Source organism: Lygodium microphyllum, chromosome 16, assembly GCF_053477565.2.
Source record: "Lygodium microphyllum isolate KBCC chromosome 16, Lygodium_microphyllum_v1.1.10, whole genome shotgun sequence".
NCBI classification, from domain to species: Eukaryota; Viridiplantae; Streptophyta; class Polypodiopsida; order Schizaeales; family Lygodiaceae; genus Lygodium; species Lygodium microphyllum.
Window position 1 is genome coordinate 95,251,465 of NC_141150.1, and position 24,108 is coordinate 95,275,572.

Sequence of the window (24,108 nt, forward strand, 5' to 3'; positions counted from 1 at the left end):
CAAGGGGGATGGTGCAGAGGGAGTATGCCAGGGTGCACAGTTGATGGTGTATTAGTGCGTCCAACCCGTCAGGCATAAGTGCAAGGAGGAAGGCAAGGGAGCCTTACAGTACAACGTACAGAACAGGGTGACGTGTCCTGTGATGATGGTAGAAACCCACCCCATGGGTGCATAGGGAAACGGGAACATACCTGACTCCAAGTGTCGTAACATCCCTCAATCCTCACCTCTCGATAATTGATTGAAGAAACTCTAGTCACACTCAGCCCACCCTCTGTCTCAAGCTCTAATAGATACAGGAGGGCAGCCACGTCCTAAAACCCATTGATGTAATCCTCACGGTCACTTGTGCAGATGTTGTATGCCTTGTGTGCATTTGATGGTGCAACTGTGCATCCCGCCTTGTGCCAGCATACGGTGCAAGAAGAAAGGCCAGGGAGCCTTATGGTGCAGTGCACAGGACAGATTGTGCTTTGTGCATTGAGAGGCCCATCCCGTGCATGCAACACTCCATTCACACTGCTCACCTCTCATTTGATTTGAAGGGAAAAGACTGGTCTCTCGCCCCACCCTCTGTCTCACTCTCTGTTGATAGTTATAGAGGGCAACCATACTCACTTCCCCATCCGGTTAGGATGAAAGCTCGCGTCACTCGATTGTTTGTCGATGAAGATCGCGTCGTCAGTTGTTGAAGAGGAATATCCAGGGAGGTAGCCATCAAATCGAACGTGGGGTGAGATAGGAACATGGCATCTGTTAGAGGACAGTTAGACACTTTGCAGAGAGACACAGGACACAACGTACTAAGGGAGGTAGCTTCGAAACTGGATCCTGGGGATATCAATTGATGAATCCACTTTCTGGACTGTTGGGTGTTGCCACCTTTTCCACAGCCAGCTTCTCACCCAAGGGTGTTAACTGCCTTTTCTTGGAACGAGGCCTGCTATGACAGGGAATTTCTTCCTTTTCTCCCATAACAGTTTGTTCTTTTTTCTTGTTCTCTTTGTTTTTTTTTTCCTTGTTTTGTTGTTGTTGTTTTTTTCTTTTTTTCTTTCTATTCCCGAGGGTGTCTTCACCTTTTCTCGAAGAATAGATCGGCATGACAGGGACCGAAGTCCTTTTCTCCCATGACCGATATGTATATTTTTTTTTCCTCTTTTTTTTCTTCGAATTAAGCAAGGGAATGGTAGAAATACCATTTGTCAGAACCAACCTCGCCACTGCCGCTGGTGAAAAATAGAGGATAAGAGATCAGGGTTGGAAGGTCGGGCTGAGGGGACAGAGGGTTGGGTCCATCTCATTAGGAGTGGCTGAAGAACGGCTATCAGAAGTAGCATCATAAGAGTGACAGTGCCACGCCAACGGGGGAAAGGATCAGGTGACCGTGATTGTCAAGATCCCCAAGGAGGAAAGTACTTCTTCAGGCGATATCCATTGATCAGGAAGGGATCATCAGAGGCATCAATGGTCTGCACTTGGACAGAGCCATTAGGATTGATGGCAAGTACCTTGTAGGGACCCAATGGCAGCTTCATCAAGCACAAGGAGTTCAAGGAAGGTGATTTGGTCCTAGCCTATGATTCATGATTTGGCAAGTTGCCTGGCAAGCTTCAACAGTACCTTACGTCGAGCTTGCGTGGCTTCTATGCACTGTAGAGCCATCCTGCAAGTTTCGTCCAAACATTCTAGGTGCAAGAGATGGCGTTGCAGTGAATCATCGTCCCCCAAATGCTGTTTGATAGCCACTCGCAAAGAGGGCAATTCCAGTTCAATAGGGAAAACAGCTTCTATACCATACACCAGCTGGAAGGGTGTCTGTCATGTTGCTGCTTTATGGGAGGTTCTATATGCCCAGAGGGCCTCTGTAAGTCGATCATCCCAATCAGGACGATGTGCGGCAATTGTTCTTATCAGAATCGAGCAGAGGATGCGATTGGTGACTTCGACTTGGCCGTTGGCTCTGGGGTAATAAGGAGTGGACTTGCGATGGCGGATCTTATACAACTCTGTCAACTCTTCCATGACTTTATTAATGAAATGAGTGCCTCTGTCACTTACCAGCTCCAGGGGACTGCCAAAACGGGTGATGATATTCTCGTACATGAACAGGGCCACGCTGTTACCATCGTCTCACTTTAGAGCTTTAGCTTCACACCACTTTGTGACATAATCCGTACATACCAGGATGTATCTGTTCTGTTTCCTTCTGGTGGGAGGATCGATCAGGCCTACAAAGTCGATGCCCCACTTCTCAAAAAACTTCAAAGGAAGGATAGGTTGCAGTGGCATGGCACTTGACTTGGTAGGTTTCCCCATTCGCTGACAAGCATCACATCGCTTGCAGTAGTCATAGGCATCCTTATGAATGGTCGCCCACTACTAACCTGCTAACACAGCTTTCTTGGTTGTGGCTTTTCCTGCAAACTGGCCTCCACATGGCTCGTCATGGCAAGCCTTCAGAACAATCCCAATCTCATCTCCTGCAACACATCTTCTGAGCACTTCATCTTTGCCTTTCTTGTATAGTGCGCCGCCTAACATGGTGTAGGGGGCTGATTCTAATAGAAGCTTCTTTCTTTCCCGACTAGAGATGCCAGGAGGGTACTGTTGGGTTTCCAGCAGATTGGCAATGTCTGCATACCAGGGGGTTACATTTTCGACCAGGAATAGGGAAGCATCAGGGAGGTCTGGATCATCTTGCTCCTCGTCTGCAGTTTGTGGGATAGGCGAATGATGATCAGCCAGAACATGGGAATGACCAGGCTTAGTAATCACCTCAAAGTCGAACTCCTGAAATAGAAGGATCCATCTCATCATTCATCCTTTCACGTCTGCTTTGTTCATCAGGAAAGACAAGGCCTCATGATCCACATAAAATTTAAAGTGGGTAGATAGGAGGGAATGGCGAAACTTCTCTAGGGCAAACACCATTGCCAAGCACTCTAGCTCTGTCACTGTGTAGTTCCGTTCCCTATCAATAACTTTTTGACTTGCATAATAGATGGGTTGATCCAACTTCGAGGAGCTCTTCTGGCATAGAACGGTGCCTAAGCCTTCAATAGATGCATCAGTGTGGACATGGAACTCCTTCGTCCAGTCAGGAGGTTGTAGAATGGGTGCCTCAATCAGACAATGCTTCAGAGTGTTGAAGGCTTTGTCACATTCTTCCATCCAAATAAACTCTGTATCTTTCCTCAAAAGCTTGTGCAAGGAGGTTGACTTTGTTGCAAAATGGGCTATGAATCTTTTGTAGTAACCCACATGGCCTAAGAATCCCCTCAACTGTTTGAGGTTGGTGGGTACTGTCAAAGCTGCAATCTTTTCAATCTTTGCAGGGTCTGTTGATATCCCTTGTGCAGAGACAATGTGGCCCAACAGAACTCCAAAAGAGACCCCAAAGATGCATTTGTCGGGGTTGAGGGAAATCCCATACTCTCGGCATCGGTCAAAGCATTGTCCAAATGTCCCAGTGTTCACGGATCAAACTATAGACTCCAAGCCGCAGAAAAAGAGTATCTTCAGGATAGAGCAGGGAGTCATGCGCATGGAATGTGATCGTGCCTGGTTGGAACACGTAGGAGCCATAGATCTTGAGCAACCAGGCCTAGCCCAGCCAGGAATGACATCAGTGCTTAGGACAGAGTCGCCGTCCCACCAGGGGAGACCACCTCTTCTAGCGATGGCGGGGAGTTCAACTCTGAGTCGGAGATTAGTTTGGATAGTGATCCAGAAATCCCTAGGCCGTCTACGGCCAGACACACCAAGGGGGATCTACCCGTCCACCTGAGGTGCAGACGATTAAGACAAAAAAAGGCAAAACAACCCAGGGATACACAAACTGAAGAGCAGCGAAAACCATAGGACCTCCCTAAACGATTTATGAAATTCACAAAAGGGATAGGGTAGTAGATCTATTAGGTGCCAAGCGTCAAGGGCAAATGAGCGAACCAATTGAGGGACCAGCCAAGGTCAAGGAGATGAACCTAGCCCAGGAAGGGGAAACACCCTGACAAGTATTCATTGCCGATGACTTGACTGAGGAAGAAGAAACGAGTCTTGTCACTCTCTTGCGAGAGTACATAGACGTGCTAGCCTAGTCCTTAGACGAGCTTAAGGGGGTAGATGCGAGTTTCGTGACTCACAACATACCCATGATGCCAGACGCAACGTCGGTCAAGTAGTGACCATACCGTATGAATCCAAAACATGCTCATGTTGTCAAAGAGGAGATTGATAAGGATTCATTTATGAAATTGAACACACAGACTGGGTGTCACCCATAGTCATCATGATGAAGAAGAATGGAAAAATCCGAGTGTGCGTCAATTACAAGAAGGTGAGTGCTGCTACTAAGAGGGACAACTATCCATTGCCGTACACCAAGCACATGCCTAAGAGAGTGGCGGGCAAGGAAGCCTACAGTTTTCTAGATGGCTTCTCAGGGTACAACCAGGTGCAAGTGCATCCTACGGACAGGCACAAGACATCCTTGCTTACATAGTTCTGCTCTATCTAGTAAACAAGGCATCCTGCGGACAGGCACAAGGCATCCTACGTCTTTGCTTACATAGTCATGCCCTTCGAGTTGACAAATGCCCCTGCCACCTTCCAACACCTCATGTGCACCATCTTTAAAGACATGCTTCGCAAGGAGTTGGAAGTCTTTGTCGATGACCTCTGGGTTCACTCGACCTGGATTGAACACTTAGACAAACTCCGCGCAGTCTTTGAGCGGTGTCGCTTATATCGTCTTTGCTTGAACCCCTTAAAGTGCCAGTTTTGGGTAAATCATGGATGCATCTTAGGGCATGTGGTGTCAAAGAATGGCATTGCCACTGACTTTTTGAAAGTCAGGGTTATTGTCGACCTTCCACCCCAATTAACTACAAGGGAGTTCAATGCTTCCTAGGCCATACGGGGTACTATCAGCGGTTTGTAAAGAACTACACATTGATCGCGAGACCCGTGTACAAGCTACTGATCATCTTCGAATGGACCGAGGCATTCCAACGAGCATATGAAGAGTTGAAAAAGGCCCTAACCACAGCAGCAATTCTACGAGCCCTAGATTGGACCATTACTTTTCATGTGCATATTGATGCTTCTAAGTTTTCCTGTGGGGGTAGTATTGTGCCAACCTGGCGAACACAACTTAGACTATCCAGTGAGCTTTGCTAGCAGACAACTCACTGAGATGGAAATGAACTACTCGACGACAAAAAGAGAACGGTTAGCCATGGTGTTTGTCGTGAAGAAATTCCAGCACTATCTATTGGCCACAGCTTTTACCTTTTTTGTGGACTATCAAGCCCTGCTCTATCTAGTAAACAAACCTTGCGCTACAGGATGCATAGCTTGGTGGCTCCTTCTGCTCTTGGAATTCGACTTCTCTATGGTTGTACGAAAAGGAAAACAATACTACATGGCTGACCATATGTCGCGAATTCCTACGAGAGGCGCCGCTGGACAAGGCATTGTTGACAAATTACTTGATAGCCATCTCTTTAACCTGTCCAGCGAGAGAGATTTATTCAAGGCTGATCTAATGCCATATTGGGCAGATGATATAGTCCAAGTTCTTGAACACAGACTACCTGATCGATCGATAGAAAAAGCTCAACTTAGGCGATTAATCCTTAAGATCCAGTCCTATCAACTGATCGCAGGCAAACTCTACAGGTTGGGGTAAGACGGATTGCTGCCCAGATGCGTATGTGAACATGAGAAGCACAATGTGCTCTCGAAGGCAAACGGCGGCATTGCTGGAGGGAACTTTAGCGGAGACACGACAGCACGAAAAGTGTTGCAATCTCAACTGTGGTGGCTCACGCTTTTCCGTGATGCAGCTCGATTCGTCAAGCATTGTGACGAGTGCCAACAGACAAAAGTCCCGATTTGCAAGGATCAAATGCAATCGACCCCTGTTATCACACGACAACCCTTCGAAAAATGGAGAATTGACTTCATAGACCCATCAGTCCTGCTGGCCAGTATTCACAGGCCAAGTACATCATTGTGGCCACGGACTACATCACGAAATGGGTAGAGGTAAGAGCAACACGAAAAATCGATGCTACGACGACTGCCAAGTTCTTATGGGAGTAGGTGCTCTCATGATTCGGCTGCCCCATTGAACTGGTCAGTGATCAAGGCATTCATCAACGAAGTGATCGCGTATCTCCTGTCCACCTTTCTCATCATCCATCGCAAATCCTCACCATACTACCCTCAGGCAAACGGCCATGCAAAATCCACGAATAAGATTCTTATCAATGTCTTGACCAAGGTGGTCTCAGCCTCACGTAGCAACTGGGAGAACAAGCTGATGGCAGCTCTGTGGGCTTACCGCACAGCTTATAAAACGGCTGTCGCAGTCAAACCCCCTTCAGGCTGACCTACGGAACTGAAGCGGTTCTACCATTAGAATTCTTTGTTCCTAGCCTGAGAATAGCACTTCAAGAACGATGGGAAGGGAAGGAGGCATGGATGCAACGCCTGGTCGAACTCAAGCACCTCTTAGAGACTCGCCTTCTAGCCACCCATGCACTTATATGTGAGAAGGCGCGATGCAAGACTTGGTTTGACAAGCATGTCAAGCAGCGCGACTTTGAACATGGCGACTTAGTGCTCCTCTACTCAGTTAAGGGGCATAAGCAAAAAATGAAATTTAGAGGTCTTGGACCTCTCAAGGTTTGTGCAATCAGCCGCATACGCAATGTCGAGCTCGAGACCTTAGATGGTGAAGGCATAGGCTTTTTCAATGGCAATCGTGTCAAGAAGTACTACCCTCCCACCCATCCTTTGCACGAGCCCCCAATATTAGAACCGCCTGTCAAGATATGAGTGGCCACAATCACAGAGGTTGATGATGAGGATGAGGAAGCCATAGAGCCCGCATACCTCTATATTACGGTCACTGCAAAACAAACATGTACCTTCAATGCCTTGATCAACGAGGGAGCGGACTTCAATGTCTTAACTCACAATCACTGGACTCAACTTCGCAGACCACCACTCCAACCCACTAATGCAAAATTAAGCCCATATGGGGCCCATTCCTATGCACTTCTCGGCAAGTGCAGAGCCGCCGTTTCTATCGAGTCTAAGATTGTCCCAATGGTTTTTTAGTGTTGCCAAATGCTAAACACGTAGGCATGGAGTCGCTGCTGGGGCGAACTTTCAAAAAGCAAACTCACTGCAATGTTGATTATGAGTCGCAGTGCATCCACCTCACAATAGGCAACGTTCGCATTGTCACAGCCTTCAGCCAAGGGATGCACGACCTCATCACTGTCTGCAATGCCATCGATAGAAATTTCCATAACCAACTCCAAGGAGGGGGGTAGTGCACGATTGCTACCGCCCAGATTTCATGAATCATAGCCTGCAACAGCAAAACCTAAAGCCCAACAGCCTAGATCTCAATGGCAGCCTAAGCAGCCACAACCGCCGCCTAGGAATCGCCACTCCTATCCTCATAAAACCAAAAATGCTAAATCTAAGAGGCCAGGATGTACTCACAACAAGCGCTGCATGATCAAGCAAAGATGGGTCCCTAAAACCCTCTTGCATACGCAAGGCTACTACATGGGCAACACATGGCTATGGATCCCTAAGGCCTACACGATCAAAGGCACTACTCATACGCCGCCCTCAAGCTTGATCAACCCAAATCCCATAAACCCTCCAAACCATTCGCCGCAGCACCCTCCAAAACCATAGCCATCCGACTCGTCCACGCCTAAACCCAAGAAAGTCACACAAGCCTATTGGTCCAAACAACAGACTCTGTCACATGAGTCATCACCGGACCAAGTCAACCCGACTCCCCAAATCCACCCTGAATGCAGTAGCCTGTTCGTCGTGGCTGCTCCTAATCCACCCATAATCCAAGCAGCTCAACCACAGACTCAAGAGCACACCCAACTGCAACTCTTCGTTACCACCAACGCTAGTTCTAGCAAACCGTGACCACTCGTCGGCCTTACACCCTCCTATGAATGCAAATCCTTTTTAGCATTGGCCGCCGACCTCGCTGAGGACACCCGGGATGATGTGGTGGAATGCATTAAACGATTAGATACCATCTTCATGTCATTAGCACTAAGCTACGACTACTTGGACTTAGGATTATTGGAGGAACCCTTTGCAACTAAAGTTCAAACCTTGCCCTGCTCCTGGGAGACCTTTGAATTCGCATTCGCAAACGCTTCTCACTCCGCTCTTGAATTGCTCAATAGCGAGATCTCCAAGGAGCAAGCCATCAAGCAGTGCCTCATCATGTCATACAATCAGCGAACCACTTCTACTATCACTGATCAAGAAATCACAGTGTCATCAAAGCTTGCTGATACTGACTCCCCATTCTTGAATCATTGGTACACTCTTAGGCTGCAATGGAAAGTCGAAGGGTGCCGCATAATGACCAATGCTGAGCAACGCCGTGCTATCAAAACAGTGGAATACGACCCCACATATGTCAAGCCAACCTCGTATCGAGTGTTAACCACTCTTCGGGGCTGCCCCATGGAAGAACACATCAAAAGACATCCCTACCTTGACCGCTTGTTGACCGAGGAAGAGTTACACATTGCTAGCCGTGTCAACTCTGGTGACTTCCTAACAGATGTTCTCACATACATCATGCAAGTGGGGATTCAACCCTTTGATCTGGACCGTGACGCTCACTTAGAGTACAACCCCCAGTTCTATGATTGGATCCTTCACAAGTAACTCCTACGCCACCATGCCAAACGCCCTTTCCCTTCTGACCCTAAATCCTAGGAAGGATTCTTCTCAAGCTAAAAGGGGAGAGGGTGAGTGAGGTGAATCAAATCAGGCCAACCAAATCAAAATTAGTGAAACACATAAACATATATTATGAAAAACGGGTAAAAAGTCAAAGGCTGAAAAGGAAAATCTACAATGGTTCTTAATGAATTCATTCAAAAAGCATAGAGTTTCTCTTTTTCAGCAATCAGCAAATTACTATGTGGAAAGCACTAATGAAAATTTTGGTTTATGACAAGAACGAAAAATGTCGCAACAAGACCATGCCCACTGGCTTCCATTCACAGAAGAGGAGAGAGCGCAGTACATCATCACCCTGGAGAGCCGCGCCTACAACCAATTAAAATTCCAAACTATTCATAATATAGAAGGATTAGTGGCCAAGGAAAAGGCGATCAGGAGAGTCGTTGAAAGCTGCAACTTCAACAAGTACCTGGAAAGATTTGCACAAGAACCCGACCACACAAGCTGTGTGGAATTTCTCAAGTCTTATCACCTCGACAACGAATGCGGCACTGTCACAATAGGAAGGGGACAGAATGCCAAGAAAGTATTGGTTCGCTTAACCCTGGCCTTGGTGGAAAAGGTGCTAGGACTAGAACCAAAAATGGAAAAGAAGCAAAAGAGAGATGTTACGCCAGGCTCGGATGAGAAAGGAGGATATGCTGACAAACGACGGCATCAGCATCTAAGATATCCTCGATGAAGAGACTAAACTGTAGACGAAACTGATACATGCGCTCTTTTCCAGCCAGTGCTACAACGCATTGATGCACCGAATTAGTGTGTTGGTACTGGAGAATGTGGCGGCTCATACCCTGCATGAAGTCAATTGGAACGGCTACGTGCACAAAACCATTGACCAGGCAGCTAGAGCACTAGCCTTAGGAAGCATGTCCGCAGGAGGAGAATCCCCAGCGTCTAAGGCCGCAGAAAGAAAGAAGGCCTCCTCCAAAGCCTCGTTCATCGCCTATGGGAGCATATTAACAGCACTCATCTAGGAGGCCGTGAAAGAGACGCAAGATGCAGAAGAGGGGGAAGGGGAAACGCTTGATAAGTCACCCTCGAGAGGTCCAGTGACAGGACTGAGACCGAGGAAGAAGGGGAACAACAGAAAAGCAAAAAGCAGGTCAAGGAAACCAAGAAGAAGGCAGCGCAGAAGAAAAAGAAACACGATGAAGGCTGCGGGAAGGAGAGGAAGACTTGGAAAAAGCAAAAAGACAATCCCTCAGGGAGGTTGAGGAGAGAGAAAGGAAGAGGAAGCAGGAAGAAGAAGAAACAATAGAGAAAGTCAAGCGGGCTAAAGAGGCGTCAAAGCAAGAGGCTGAAAGGAGAAGAAGAGAAGAGTAAGAAGAAAAAGAGAAACTAGAGGAAGAATACAAAAAGGCCGAAAAGGAAAGAAAAAGAAGAGTTGTGGAGGAGGAAGAGGAATTAAGAAGAAAGGAAGGTGAGGACTTGGCCGAGACTACACACCGGTCCATTGAGTAGCAATGCAGGGCGGATGATTCAGAAGCCTGGAACCAGCCGAGGGAAGAAGGGCCTAGCTCTCTAGCACGCAGGCACCAGAAGCCGCGCCACCCGGAGTCCTGGAAGGAAAATGCAAAGCACCTCTCCATCCTATCCCCACCCTCATGGCACCATCCACTGAACCCACTATGCTCACCCCTAGCAACTCCACCAGCTTGGAAGTTTCCAACCTAGTGGCCTGGATGCAATAATTCATCAGTAAAGAAATGGCCCAAGGAAAGAGCACGGAAACCATGACCACGGGGCCAAAAAGGCCAGCCGCAGATGTAGAATCAAGGCAGGACCAAAAGCGTCCACGTGTGAAGGCTTCAACCACCCCCACCCACGCAACAATGACGCCACCAGCCAGTTACGACGAATACGCCACCGAGCTGCTCTCCCAATTGAAGAGGGCGAAGGAGGAAAAAAGAATGGCGGTGACTGAGTTGGTGGTAGAGAAAGAGTCAATGGCGGCCTTCCAACTGGAGAAAACCCACATCATAACCATGCAACAACGTCAAATATTTGAACTCAAGCAAGAATTGAAAGCAAAATAGGACATGGAAGAAATCTACAAATAACGGCTTGAGGATGAGAATCAAGAACTTGTGCAAATGTAGCGGGAATACAAGCTCCTCCTGATGCAACATAAGGAACTGGAGGCAAAAACCGCCACCATTGAGCAAATGATGGAGGAACTAAACGCCAAAGAAGAGGAGAGATGACAAGAGAGGGAGCAACAACGAAAAGAGATCGACCAACTACACCTCGGAAGGAAAGAACACGAGAACATGAGCAAAGACCTCAGAGCCCAGGAGCAGAAGCTCGTAACCCTAGCACAAAAGCAAGGGGAGAGCATGGAAGGAATGAGCAAAAGGGCCGAGGAATGGGCCACGCAGAACGAGAAACGGATGAAGGCATTGGCACGGTGCCTCGCCTTGGTGGAGAAAGAAAAAATCTTGGCAGAAAGCAAAGCGGACGCTGCCCAGATAGCCTTCATTGCCCAACAACAGGCCTTCCTCAACACACTACTGGACACAACCCGGTTGGAGGGAAAGGAGTTGTTGGAGGTGGTGCAGAAAAAACTGAGCATTGCACGCAGAGCCCTGTATACGGGGCTACAGATGCCACCCCAACCTGTGGAGGTTAGGCTAGGCTTAGAAGAACAACGAAAGTACCTGCTATTGGCCGGCCTAACCCCCCAGGAGGTGGATGCACTTGGCTTTGAGGAAGGGGCACAGCTAGACGACCGGCAGGGGGAGGACAGTGACATTGAATTTGTCATAAGAAAAAACCAGCGAAGAAATAATCCCACAACCCCCCTTGCCGCATGATCAGGAACAACAACAACTTGACCCGCCCTCGGACAGACAAACCACGCTCAAGAAGTGATGGAGAAAATTAGTGGAAGAAGCCAGAAGGCAGTTGCAAGCCAAACCAGTCGTGCGGCCATCCACATCCCTCCCACCATGCCCCGCTGACCTCCCAACGCAATTCCACGCAGAGCTAGTAATTTGGGAATAACAGGAAATTGAGAAGGACCCTTTTACTTTCAGTTTCCTCATGCCTAACAGCCTGAGAAGGGTCCTGCCGATTAAAGTAATGGAGGAGGTGATCGCGAGTGGCAGCCGACTGAGCCAAAAATGGCTGGAAGACAGGGCAAAGACCCCCACTCTGTGGGGCACGGAGGAAGTAGAGTTTTTGCAAGACAAAGTGTTCGAGGTGCCACACATTGTAAGGGGTTGCCACTGCCAACCTCTCTAGAGAAGGCGAATATGCGATATTAACATGCTCGCCTGGATGTCATTTTGCAACACCCTACTCTATGAGAGAAACGACCCGACATTCATGGTGTATCCACGTAGGGTAGGCATGGATTTTGTTGCCACCCTCCATGGGTGGCATGACTTCCCCATCATCTATAGCTCCAACACCACCTCCTTCGAGAATGCGCTCCTTTTTTATTTAGGAAGCCTAAGTGACTCCATGACGTTCTTTCTCGCAGACTTCTCCTCCTATCCAGATCCTGCCTTTATAACTATATGTAATTACCTTAGGCTTCTTAAGCTATTACTCGAGCAAGATCCGACACCGCAAGAGAATGGCTTGCCTCCCCTCTTTTTTGATCCCAATGCTATTGATAGTTGTGCTATGGCATGCTTAATGATGAGAGCTAGCCTACTCCCCTCCTTTTGCCTAGCTCTTCTAGAGTATATGAGTGACAGCCAATTTACTAGGTGTAATCACCCCTTTCTCTCCACCACCTTTCTCCACGTCCATATGAACCTGAAAGGGTACATGCAAAGCTACCAATTTTTGCACAAATCCATCCGCCCTCCTTCCCCCCCTCATTCAGATGAAGAGAATTAGGCCTGGCTATCATTCATTTCACTACTATAAAAAAATATATATATTTTTAAAAAAAGCAACGGAGAAAACAACAGCAATAAAAACACTGACTGGACAACATCACCCACTTGCAAAAGCACTTACCACCACATAAAGCACGATCACTGCACCTAGGGGTTCTTAAGTTAGGCGTGTCCGATGGCTTTGGTTGGTCGGCTCCTCTCCCAATCCCCTAGCCCTTTTGCTCCCCCACTTCACGCTTAGGGCACATCAAGAGCAGGACGTACCTAGGGAGGTAACACTCGCCTATGGTTAGACCTGTCACCCTAAGCCACTTGCACCGCATCCCCCTTGGCACAAATGGGGTCCTCAAGTGTGGGACATCACCTAGGCTTGCTTGTGGTTAGACCCACCTCCCCATTCCACTAGCACGAGCACAATGCACTAACACGATGAGGTAAGTACTCCCCTTAGGAAAGCACCGCACCTTCTCCTTCCAAACATCAGAGAGCAACAAACCACCAACTTTGGAGGCCCCGTCAACCACGCAATACCCGTTTGGCTCCTCCGATAAAAAATTCACAGCTCCTACAAGGACCTAAGTCTCCAAGTGGCCCTTACCATTGCACCACTTGGCCAATTGCGTGCCAACCTACAACAACACAGAAGTACTATGGGACTGGCACCCATCTAGAAGGGGGATAATGTTAACCCCAAGTCGAGATAGCCCCAAGTCGAGATGGTGGAAAAAGGAAGGAAAAAGCAGAAAAAAACATGGAAAAAGAGCAAAGATACGCAGGCGACCTCCAAAACTAAGTCGGGGCAAAAAGTGCAATTTTAAATGAAGGGCGCCTCAAAAAACTCAGAAAACTCTTGTAAAAGAGCACCAAGCTCCCTCCTGTGCTAATTATAAAATACTAGACAGGTGTAGGCTAGAGGCATAAGGCTAGAAGAGGAAAATGGAAAAAAGACCTTGCCACAAGGGCAGGTCATGTAAAAAAGGGATGGGTGCCCATGGGATTTTAGGGTTTGTATATATAAAGTTTAAAAAGTGAATGAGAGCTCATTCTTTGGTGTGTGGCTAACAAGAGTCTTCTTCTTCTTCTCTTCTCCTCATCTTCTTCTTGCTTGTGTGTGCTCTTAAGAGAGGGAGTGTGAGAGTGTGAGGGAGTGAGTGTGTGTGTAACGTGTCCGCTAGAATCATCCAGGACACGTCTTAGCAGTCCATCGGAAAGGATGTCTAGAAAACTCCGCCCGACACTCCCACGGAATGTTACGGGTTTTGCAATCTAGGTCTTCCCGTGTCTGCCACGTAGCGGAAGTATCCTGGCCGTTCCCACTTAGGATCGACCTGAGTTTGGGTTTTCCTATTTGGTCATTAGCTAGCAGCAACTAGCGTCAGACCCGAGCGAACTACTTTACGCAGAAACGCCAGGTCCGAAGCGGATTCACGCTGCACTTGGTTCAAAGAGAATGGGAAACGAGAGGGATGCAAGGCTCAACCTCTCTGCCATAGGGCATAGTCCCATTCCATCCCCCTAAAACAACGTAAATATGGGTAAGATGTAACTCTAGGTCATCGTTCTCGTTATTCGTTTTAATGATGATGATCATCCCGCTGTTCCTCGAGATTTTTGAGAAAAGTTCCCGGCTAACCGGGACCACCCAGCCGTAGGACGGACCCATGGTCCATCCTCCGCACTTTCCTCGGTTTGTTTTAGTTATGTAATTATCTAACACATTAATTTGACATATAACAACCAGCTTCTTTAATTAACCCTGTTAAGCATTGGTTCCTTCACGTAATCTTATCACGTGACATAGAAAAACAATATCAAACAACTTCTTTATTATCATTTCGTCATTTTATTTTTGAAATACAAGGAGTTCCGCCCGTAGGCTTGTCCATAATCCGCCCGAAGGCTTATCCAGTAATCTGCTAGGGATCACTATTCCAAGCTTCTGCCCGTTGACTAGTATGCAGGCCTCGAGATCCAATCCCGAGTCACGTTAGCCTCTTGTGCAGGACCCGGAAGGCGAGGGATTTACGGCCAGAGCCCCCCCTTGTAACGTATCCACTGGAACCCTCTAGGACACGTCTTAGCAGTCCATCGGAAAGGTTGTCTAGAAAACTCCACCCGGCACTCCCATGGAATGTTGCGGGTTTTGTCATCTAGGACTTTCCGCGTCTGCCACGTAACGGAAGCGTCCTGGCCGTTTCCCACTTAGGATCGGCTGGAATTGTTGGTCATTTACTAACAGCGACTAGCGTCAGACCTGATCGAACTACTTTACGCAGAACGCCCAGTCTGAAGCGGATTCATGCTGCACTTGGTTCAAGGAGAATGGGAAACGAGAGGGATGCAAGGCTCGACCTCTCTGCCAAAAGGCATAGTCCCATTCCGTTCCCCTAAAACAGCCTGAATCGGGTAATCGGTACTTCCAAGTCATTGTTCTCTTTGCTTGTTTCGGTGATGACGATCGTCCTTCTGTTCGTCAAAGGTTTTGAGAAAAGTTCCCGGCTAACCGAGACCACCCATCCGTAGGACGGACCCATGGTCCATCCTCCGCACTTTCCTCGGTTTGTTTTAGTTATGTAATTACCTACCACATTAGTTTGACACATACAAACAGCTTCTTTGATTAACCCTGTTATGCACTGGTTCCTTCACGTAATCTTATCACAGGACATAAAGAAAACAATGTCAAACAACTTCTTTGTTATCATTTTATCCTTTTATCTTTGAAATACAAGGAGTTCCCGCCCGTAGGCGCTTTCATAATCCGCCCGAAGGCTATCCAGTAATCCTTCCTGTGATTACTATCCCAAGTTTCCGCCCCTAGACTAGTATGCGGGCCTCGAGATCCAATCCCGAGTCACGTTAGTCTCTTGTGCAGGGCCCGGAAGGCGAGGGATTTACGGCCAGAGCCCCCTCTGGCACCCAAGCGTCCTCCTGCTCCAAGCAGAACTCAACGGAGAGACCTCTCACGGCGGGTTCGGTCCACGTTCCCGGCGCGGTTCACAACCCCCTTGGTTAGGGTCAGGCAGGCAGTCGGGGGTAACTGAAGCTGCCTCTCAGGCACCAACCTGAAGCTTTAGATATATTTTCATCCTTTAGTTCATTGAGCAAACAATGCAAACAGTCCTTTCTAAACTGTTACAAGCACAATCAATTTCAGTGGTCTTTTAGCTGGCAAACTGTTAAGGAATGACTCCTTTCCTCCGAATGCAATCCGCATTCGTTCCGGAATCAATTGCAACTTGGCAAGATTCCTATCATTCTTGGGTTAGGGTCATACCCTACCCATACTTTAGTGTTTAGTTGTGGTAGGTTCCAGCGACCATGTCGCTTTGGTTTATAGTCTGGTCATTTGCTTCAAGGCAAGTACTTAACTTTCCTTTTCCTTGGCAAATTATTCCAAAAGTGAGTAACATGATGATTAGACATCCTCTTGTAAGTTAAATTCTTTCAATAACTTGCCAACCTCATTTTCGAGAGATGACAAAAACTCTCTTGTGGACAAATTCCAAGACTATACAATGTTGCGGCTTTGTGCACAATTATTGCATCTATTCCACGGAATCCTTCTATCCATTACTAAGCGTTTCTCGATCTCGGAGTTTACCTCCATCGGGTAACAGGGTTTTATTGGGTATCCTCCAAATCATTCCTAATTAGGTTGGCCCGTGGTTCTAGAAATATGCAACTTCATCGGAGTTTCATCATGATCCTTAGGATAAAATCTTAGATCATTTCATGCATGAACAACCAATTGCTTCGACATTTGTGAATGTGTGTAAGATCTTTAGATTCACGGTTCTTGTCTAAAGCTAGGTCGAATCATTATTGCACTAAACCCTAGTTAACACTTAGGATTCCTATCATATTGACTCAGTCATGTCTATACGAATCCTTGTGGTTTGGATTACTTAGTCAATTCAACTAGGTTTGTCTTGCGACAAGGATGATCCTTTTAAGGGTAATAACTAAATCTAACGGGATCAATAGTTATAACTCCTCCAATTCGCGTAGACATGCGATTGATTGCCTCTACGTATCGCATGGTTCATGATAACTTTATCTTTCCTTGGTGCACGATAATCTGGCTACTAACTTTGCCTAGGACCTACTAGGTCTTACATCAATAGTCGTACTTACAACCTTGTTGTCTACACTTTGGCATCTTATGCTTTGACTCCTAATTGCGGCTCTTAATGAATGACATTTTTCACATGACGACTACGCAATTTATAACATTCTCCTAGCTACGAAGTAGTCGATTAACTCTTGCAAAACTAGTGTTAATTTATTCCATCTTACAAGCTACTTGCAAGTCCATACGTACACTTTAGTACTCTATTAATTCTTTCCGAATGATACCTTATGATGCTAACCTTTTTCCTATGAAATCATTATGAGAAGTATGTTACCTAATGTGCAGTATACGCTTATTTCTAGCATGTCTAGGACGAAGATAATGCACTTATAAATTCCCTTTCTTTGCCTAGGTTTAGACTCACTACCTTGAAACGGTGTCGTATTGCTGCGCATTTGAGGTGTGTAAACCACCCAAAAGTTGTGCATGGGATTTGGTACTTTGTACATATTTAGTTGTTGTGTTTACATTTATTTTCTGCGCATGAGTGAACATGATGAGATGCTTTCAGCCTATTTTGATACATGTTGCTGCAAAAAAGGTTTGGAATCATTGCTTGCCAAAATCCATCAGCACTATTGCTCGTAGACAAGGAGCCATTGATTGTTGAACGGATTCACGGTTTGAGCTTAATGACTGAGGCTGCTTCATCATGTGGTTTTGGGTTTTCTATAGAGCGAAAGAGGATGGCCCTGTCCTTCTGGGTTTGTGGCGTCCATGGGAGCATGGTGGCCATGGCCATGAGCACACACAGGTGCATGCATATGTGACTACACACGCATCGGAGGAGAAGGAAGAAGCTAAAATTCCTACAAGTTCTAGAATAGATGGTTTAAAATTAAACCAAGAATAATAATATGGGAGTTACAAAGGCTAAAGGGGGGATTTTGAATGGTTAAAGAAGATGTGGATCAGGCTGGAAAAAGAAAAGCTTTTGATCTATTTTTGAAAAGAGGAGCTTTTTGAATCGGTAGAGAGAGGGAAAATAGAAAAAGAAGGAAAGAAAATAGACAAGAGAGAGGGAAAAAAGGAGAACAGAGGATACGAATGAAGGGAGGAAGGGGAGCTATTTTGAGGAAAAGAGGTATTTTGGGGGGGGAACAGGCATTCAGAATCTGGCGTGTTTTGTTCTTTCAAAGGGCATTCACTTCAACTGGTGGACAGGGAGATAACCGGCCATTACATCTGAGGGTTTTCTCCGGCACATTACAGAATCTCTGATTGAACACCCTTCATTCTTTCTGCGAGTATGAGACAGCCACTCAGTCGACGTTCCGTGTTTGATTTATCCTCTAGGCATTCACTTTAAGCTCAAGATTGATGGGAGCGATTAGAGAGGAAAGAAAATAGAGGCTACGGGGGGGGGAGAAACAGAGTATTGGAAGGGGGGAAAGAAAAAGAGGACACAGATTTGCTTTGAGGGCCCAATCGTAGTCAGTTTTGAATTTCGCGATCGCCCTCCTCCTCCACACTCAGCACAATTGTGCTCTTCCCCTCTCACACAATTTATGACAGAGGACAGAGGACCGGGGGGGGTGCTACCGCTGGCATGATCAACGAAGAAAGAAGGAACGACGGTGATGCAGTAAAAGACGTGAACAAAGCCATATTGAAGTTGACGAAGTGACGAGTTCTTCAGAAGGACGAGAAGTTGTAGTGACGATGACAAGCTTGGACAACGTTGACGGTGGGATGATAAAACAAAGATGATGCTGCAGAAGTTGTTGTCGAAGCTGTGAAGGTCGAAGAAGGAAGTGATGAAGATCACGTTAAAGCTGCTACAAAGTCGAGAATCGGAGGACGAAGCTGCTGTTGAAGAAGCAAGACGATGAAGACTAGCAATCAAGGAGCTCTACGACAGAGAAGACAAAGGAGGGGATAGTTCAGCGCGAATCCGGCGTGCAGGCTTGCAATAGCCGTGAAGAAGAATGAAAGCCTTGGACTTTTACCAATTTTGGGTACTCTGCGGCTGATTGGAGAACAGGAGATGATTATGGCTGAAAATTGTAGGTAGTGGGGACGGCAGAATTCGTTGTTTTTCTCTGGGTCTGCGGGACTCCTTGCAGGCTTCATTGCAATTGCTTCGGATGCGTTTTTCAGGTCACAATAGTTACTACAAGGCGTTTATTTTGAATGTCCTGGAAGCTTCTTAAAAATTTTCCTCAGTCCGCTGAAAGAAAAGCGTGGAGACATCTTTCTAGATTGGAGCTTTTTGTGGGTGTTACAAAAATCACATTCAGAGGTCATGCTCTGGCAGTGGCTGCAAGTTGGCTAGAGCAACTTGTTTTGGTCATTTTTAGATGTTCTCGTAATATTTATCACAGAAGAAGAAAATTGGTCATGAATGCAAGTGGTAAATGTCAGGATGATGTGGTAAGAGAAGAGATAGTGGTCCTATGGCGGAGACTTGTTGGGAACACACTCAAATGTGGAGCATCTCTGGGAATGGCATCGGTCAGAGCAGGCCTGGGAGTTATACTCATTTCATCATCAGCTGGACAGTGGATTGGTTGTGCAGCTGGAGAATATGCAGGCTCTGTTCTAATGAGCTTATAGCTAGATCCATGGATTATCTTTGGTACTTTTGATCCTCCAGAAGTAGATTAGGTGCCAGTTCAATAACTTCAACTTAACCATTGTGGGCTGTTTGTTAGCAGCAAGGCAATCTTCAAACCTCCAGAGGCTATCTGAGGTGGAATTCCCATCTGCTTCCCTCACCATAATTCTCAGTGACTCCAATTATTTGAGCCCAATTTGTGGTACGGTCATTCTGGAACTTTATATACCACAGTACTTGTGGAGAGAGTGGATCCACTGTTTCAACAGAGAGAATCAACTATCTAAAACAATTTGGCTTTTTAGAGTCTCTTCTCTTGTGTTTGTCCTATTGTTGCTGGACTGGCTACCCTGATCATAATAATCAACCAACTACGACTTTTCGAACTGACTTTGGCATGAAGTGTTTATGAGACTCAGTATATTCCATTGTGCTTGATTGAGAGAGTGGTGTTTCAACTGCAAAAGATCAACTATATGAAGCAAGAGCTAAGTCTTTTTGCATGCATATTCGTGTGCTTTAAGAGGGAGATGGAATGCAGTTGTGATGTAATAATGTCTAGAACTGTGCAGACTGCCATGCCAGGACTGTCTCTTCCCTTATATGTGTAAGGCCTGGTTATTTAAATAAACCAGATTGAATTGATGAAAAGTTCATAGTCAACTTGGACGAGGAGAGCAAACTGTATGAATGTATTGGTAGATATATTGGAGCTTAAAGAATGGTCAGATTATCCTGCATAGCCTGATCTTGTTTGATATTCTATCTTGGAATTGCTCAATAACCTCTGTGGTTGCGACTTTGCTTTCGAAAACCCTTCGACATCTTTGGTGAACCCGACGTGAAAGCGTCGCAGAAATTTCAGGATGGGAGACACTTCAGCCTCTATTTCAGCTTCTTCTACAATTCCAGTTGCCTCTACTTCAGCTCCATCTATGACTGCTGAGTCAAGTACTTCAACGGAGGATCTAAAACAGATTTTGCAGAATATGTCCATGTATATGCAGCTCCAAAATCAGCAAACACAAATGTATATGCAACAGCAACAACAATTGCATCAACAACAGTTGTCTCAGCAAAGGCAACTCTATTCGGAGCAGGAGAATGCAAACAGCGCGACTAAGGCTATTGAAGCAGTTGAGAGTGAGAAGAAGCTATTTGACGGGCGTAATGTTTCAGCATATTTGAAGACATATGAGATCAAGATGGGATTTTTTGGAGTTCCTGCTGGACTTATGAGTAAGTACTTCCTTCGACTTGTCACACCTGCTTTGAGGACAAAGGTGACTGATTTATATATTCAAAATACACATTGGCAAGATTTTAAGAAGGCACTAAAAGAAGAATACTTCCTTGAGGACTTTGGTATGGCTACTCGGCGGTCATTCCGAGAGTGGGTCTACATGCCAAACAAGGGTCTTGCTGCTTCGGAGTTGATTCGAGAATTCGAAGAAAGGTATAGTCAGCTTGATGCTATTGAACAAAGAGCATTAGATGTTGAAAAAGTTGAACTTTTCTTGCAAGCTGCAGATCCTGCTCTTCAAGAAGAATTGGGTGAGCTTCTTGAAGATCGCACGAAGCCTATGGGTCTTAAAACTGATTGGCAGGATGCTCAGGATGCAGTTTCGACATTGACCAAGAGGAGGATATGGAAGACTCGTCTACAGAATGGTTCCATGACACCTACACCATCATCAGCTCCTATGCCTACTTCTATCCCTGTTATTTCTTCTCCTCCTCAGCCAGTTTCTTGGCCTATGCCAGTGCCTACTGTTTCTACTCCATCTATTCCTCCTGTTCCACGACCGATGCCTACACCTTCTGCTCCAAAACCATCCGCTCCATCGGTGCCTACTTCTATTGATGATATAATCAAAGGAATCACAGATTTGACACTTGAGTCAGTCAAAGCGGAGTTGGTGGGTAAGTTGAAGGAGCAGTTTGCTTCCACTGCGCCTGCTACTTCTTCTAATGCTCCTATTGCACCTAGGAGTGCTCCTAGTGCACCTAGGAGAGATCGGAGATGTATTTGGTGTGATAGTACGGAGCATCAGCATTGCAGGGATTGTGACTCTTTCCAGGATGCAAGGAGGCAGAATTTGGTATATTGGGGGCAAGATGGTAAGATTTGGTTGACTGAGACAGGAGCTCCACTTGCTACCAACTTTGGTAAAGGTGGAATGAAGAAGTTAGTGGAGGATATGGCTGCGCGTACTTCTTATGTGACAGCTAGAGGTGATGCTTCTGCATATGGAGTACAGATTGAGAAGGGATTGGAGACTCAGTCCGCACTATGGACTTATGCTATGGAGACTGCGAACAAGGGAAAAATTCAGCAAACTGTTTTGACTAGCGCAGGCTCTAGCATCAGATCAGAGACAGGATGGGACTCGCCTGTTGACAGGTATTCTATTTATGCTTATTTGGCTAAATCTCATGGTGCAGATGTATTTGTTGAGGAGAAGCGTAAGAGGGATGAAGAAAATCCAAGTGCAGCTAAGAAGACTAGAGGGGGTGAGTTTGTTACTCCACCTACTGCAGGACCGTCTTCACGATCAGGGCCAGATCGACAGATGGAGGATGCTCAAAAGAGGGAAAAGAGGCAAGAGCCTAGAGAGAGAAAGCAGCCAGGATTCAGATTGATGTCCGATATTGAGACATCTACAGACATGAAGAAAATCTTTAATGATAAGATACTTGGCAGTGAGGTGACTTTCACTATTTCCGAGATTTTGGGCATCTCAAAAAGAGAGTTTCAGGATCAGTTTCAGGAGGTCCTGAAGAGGAAAAGACATGCATTGGCTACCACTGATACACAGGGAGTTTTGATTGGAGAGTTGGATGAGGATGATGATGAGGTCATGGTTGATAATGCTTCTGTTTTGCCGCAGGCAGAGAAGAGGGTTCAGCCTATGCATTATGCTGAAATTGATGAGCCTGTTTTGATACCGCGTAGTCACTTTTCGCGGAGCCATTGGGCTAGGGCAACTACAGAGACGATGGTAAAGGTTGGAGAGAAACAGGTGCCTTATGTTGCATTGGTTGATCATGGTTCAGAGATTAATCTCATTGTTCATGGAGTTTATGAGAGTAACAGATGGCCTATGGATGTAGAGCATGGGTGGCGTATGAGAGCCGCCAATAACACTGCAGGTGATTTATATGCTGCTTGCCCTAGTATCAGGGTTTCTATTGGTGATGTAGAGGAGGATTTTCATTTCTTTGTGCAGGATTCATGCTCGTATCCCATAATTCTTGGACAGCCATTCATTACAGAGATGCGCATGGAGACAAAGGTCATGGATGATGGATCTGCTTATGCACGGATTCGCAGTAAAGATGGTATGAGAGCAGTTCAGTTTATGACTGTATGTGTGAACCATGTTAGAAACAGGGATACTCTCAGAGATGCACCCTTACCCACTGTGAGGGATTCGGGTTTTGATTAGGTACCGCCGTTTCGCGAGACGACGGTGGTACAGAGGAGAGGAGATTGGAGTTCTCGCCTCCTGGCAGCAGCAGTGTTTTCTCCTCTGGTTATGTTGGGATTTCAGCAAATAGTTCAATGAGTTATCAGAAGACTTCTAGATTGTCTAGAGCTGCCAGGCAGTATATATGCATGAAGGAGAAAAATTTGAAAAATGCAGGAATTTTGGAGGATGACGAGCACATAGATGGTATGTATGACAGTGTGATTTGTGCAGATACGATGACAGAGATGGGAGATATGCTGAAAACTGATATGCTGAATTGTCATGGTAATGTATTAGTGCAATCCCTGGACATGTTTCATGAAATTGCAGATTTTATGTCACAGATTGAGTCAGAGGCTGAGGTAACTCAGCAAAGAGTGTTGAGTGCTGAAGAAATTCAGCAAACAGAGTTTCCAGCTGGTTATGATCAGCTTTCAGAGAGACAGAGGGCTGAAAATTTTCAGCCAACAGAGTTTACTGCTGAAATATTTCAGCATTCAGAGTTTGGGGCTGTTCCTATGCAGTCCATAGAGCAGAGGGCTGAGAATATTCAGCCATTGGAATGCAGAATTGTTGATTTACAGCAAGGTTTATGTAATGCAGAAGAGCATAATGAAGCCAGGGTTGACACGAAGTACAAAACTGTGGATAAGAAGGTGAAGCCGGTTGCTGTACCGCTTCCACCTGACAGTGATCAGCAAATAGAGAGGGCTGCTAAACAGCAAATTTTGAGGAATCCGGAGCATATTGGTCATAAATTTTCAGCAGAGACACTTGCTGAATTGAAAATTGGAAATGGTGATTTCTTGTTACCCATGGAGAAGCAATGCTTTCAGGAGATGCTTGAGCGTCATGGAAGGGGATTTGCTTTTGTCCCACATGAGATTGGATGTGTGAATCCTGATATTGTTGCTCCTATGGTTATTTTTACTATTCCTCATATTCCATGGAATCTCCGACCTATTCCAGTGCCTAAAGCACACTTGCCAAAGTTGATTGATTTGTTGAATGAGAAAATCAGGATGGGAATCCTTGAGCCTTCATCTGCACCATACTCAAACAGGTGGTTTACAGTTCCAAAGAAGAATGGTACTCTTCGATTTATTCAGGACATGCAGCCAGTGAACAGAGTTACTATCAGGAATGTTGGTATTGGTCCAGTTGTGGATGAGTTTGCAGAAGCATTTGCTGGACGTGCCATCTATTCTTTGGGTGATTTGTATTCAGGTTATGATCAGTTTCAGCTAGCTTTGGAAAGTAGGGATATAACCACCA